Source organism: Hippichthys cyanospilos, chromosome 18 (assembly GCF_059441005.1).
Source record: "Hippichthys cyanospilos isolate Australia breed blue-spotted pipefish chromosome 18, RoL_Hcya_1.0, whole genome shotgun sequence".
Classification (NCBI taxonomy): domain Eukaryota; kingdom Metazoa; phylum Chordata; class Actinopteri; order Syngnathiformes; family Syngnathidae; genus Hippichthys; species Hippichthys cyanospilos.
The window spans coordinates 15,754,970-15,757,683 of record NC_142386.1 but is presented as its reverse complement, the minus strand read 5'-3'; the positions used below and the strand labels follow the sequence as shown (position 1 = coordinate 15,757,683).

The 2,714-nt window shown below is 40.8% G+C and overlaps 1 protein-coding gene across 1 annotated transcript in view; it reads right to left on the bottom strand.

The window, feature by feature from the left end:
• Positions 1–1,963, bottom strand: part of LOC148409152 (neuronal migration protein doublecortin-like) — a 42,043-nt gene extending 40,080 nt beyond the window's left edge. The window contains exon 1 of the mRNA XM_088440177.1: positions 1,835–1,963. The gene's annotated coding sequence lies outside the window, so the exon portion shown is untranslated. The remainder of the gene's footprint in view (positions 1–1,834) is intronic.
• Between the last annotated feature and the right edge of the window lie 751 nt (positions 1,964–2,714).

Here is a 2,714-nt window from a genome sequence, read left to right as displayed (position 1 = left end):
GACCACACAAGCACACAGATTGGATAATTTCCTACGGCACACCTGACAATATATCGCGGCACGCACAGTGGTTGAAAAACACTGCTTTAGCCAAACAGTTGGGGAGAAAAAAACTTAAATAAGAACCTGGGATTGAATGTCTGGACTTTTAACAAATGTAAAAGCATATCTTTGATTGAATGAGTTAACTTCATTGAAACAAAAAACAGTATATATGATTTATTTAATTCCATTAATAAAAAAAAGGGACAGTTTCAAACTGACAGTAGAATGTTTTTTTTTTGCCCAAGTAGAAGCAAAGTAATGAATGTGCCAGATTGTATGGCTTCTAAGAAATCTATGCAAATAGATGGCTTTAAAAAAATCATAAAGTAATGAATTTGAATGAGGTTGAATGCCTCCTGCCACTAAAGAAATATGCAAACGATCATCCATTAAACAATCACCAAACTGCTTTGAGATGGACACTCACCAGAACCATCCAACTCTTTCAAACTCAACATCGCATCTACACCCACACCTGTACTCGAATCAAATCCTCTCCACTGGCATTGTTAACTATGCTGATTGGCATAAATTTAAGCAAAGTTGATGTGAATGCTGCTACTTCAGGACACTTTGTTCTGCAGAATTCTTTGCATTTGTAACGTCTTTCACACTTCACAGAGACTTTATTCCAGATTGAAGTCCATCTCTGTTACAGTTCATCCCAAAGGTGTTTAATGGAGCTGAGGTCGCATGCAAATTCTTTAACGCCACTCAGCCAGCAGATGTTTTACATACCTGCTTTGGCCTTTCCTAAACAAATTCCATAAAGTTGGACGCATGAACTTGTTTGAAATGTCTTAGAATCAACGAAGGGCTCTCAGGACACCAAGCTGATTAATTAAGAGGTGTGCCCCCACACCTTTGTCTGCAACCAACTAACCCTAAAAACAGACTGCCATTAGAAAATACTTCAACATCATGACATTCGAAAGCCCCATTTGACATTTTTTCATGAAACAGGACATGATGATCCTATCGTTTCCAAACGGCCAATCAAATCAATCAATCCTCGAGGTCACTGTAAACCTCTAAAAGTAAGAGAGTGGCCAATTTTTTTTATTTCATAAATATGCAAGACACCCCCCCCCCCCCCCCCCCATCGTCATATCATGCATTCATTCAAACATATGAGGCCACAGTCTCAGTTTTATGCAGGGTATGGTGACAAGGGTGTGACCGATTATGCTCGTACACTGACAAAGAGCAGGTTCAGAGCCCGGCTGCTGCTCCAAAAAAATTACCCTTCCGCTGCACAACATTAACTAGAAGGACAATCCATTGTCTGCATACAAGCAGATTTCTACATTTTAGGGTGACATCACCTACCTATACTATGCTGCCTGCATGATGCTTCGGACAGCCACTCAAGTGCATTTCTGGCAACGATACATTTATTTTCTCACTCATATTGTCATTGCAAAAAAGATTACTATCCATGTTTAGGGTAACTTTTAGGGTTGATTGGCACAATGAGACAGGACAGAAAAGTCATGCATTTAAGATATCTGGGAAGAAATTATTTGACACTGCATCCACACAAAATATAAACTATTGCTTATAGCACACCAAAGGGTGAAGATAAATTTCAATTAATGTTCTGATAACGAGTACTGGCACGTGGGACCGGCTAACGCCAGCTTTCCTTTCTTGTGTATGCGCAAATCTTAATTAGTTAATGTTACAGTCATAATTTGGAGAAATAATCCAATTAATCTCCTCTAAAGTCCCCAAAACGTGTAATTCTGCGATAAAATGCAGCCATTAACTAATCTAGAAGCCAACTCACCTGGGTGGCTGCTTGTACCAGTGAAAGGAGCGCGTGCAAAGATGGTTTTTGCGCTAGTGTCGTGTAGATACTGCACGTTACCATCCGCGCTGCTGCCGCTCTGCTTCCCTTTGTCTGCTAGTCGCTGCCTGCCTGCCTGCCCGGTCCTAGTGCCATCAATTCAGGAAACGCCCACTTTGGTCAGTATTATCAGTGCCATAAAAAAGTGGGTCATTAGATTCTCCCAGTCACATCACATGAAGTAAAAATAATAAAAACAATACCGTATTTTTCGAACTATAAAGCACACCAGATCATAAACCACGACAAAATAATTAAGAGAAAATTTATTTATGTCATGTATATCCAGCAGCAAACCGTAAACCACAGGTTGTAATATCACATAGTATTAAGGCAGAAATATCATGCTTGGAAGTTGTTTAAGTTTTGTTTTTATTTAAAACTTCTTTATTAAACTGCCTGGTTACAGCAACATCATACCTTCAACTCAGACTGAACATGCCTGCATTTTGAGAAATAAGAGCAGCAACAACGTCAGGGGTGTCCAAACCTAGTCCTCAAGGGTATCCTGCCTGTTTTCCATGTTTCTTTCCCCGACACACCTGATTCAAACGATCAGCTCATGAGAACGCCCAGCAGAAGCCTGATAACGATCCTGATCATTCGAATCAGATGTGTCAGGGAAGGAACCTGAAAATGTTTTCCAGGAAGACAGTGGCACTTGAGGACCTAGTTTCCCACACCGTAACAGGACTGATGGTGTTCACTAGTGGAGCGTGCTCCCTGGTGGTGAGTAAAATAGCAGTTCAAACTCAAAATCAGTACAGTGGTACCTCGGTACTCGACCATAATCCGTTCTGAGGTGGTGGTCGAGCACCGA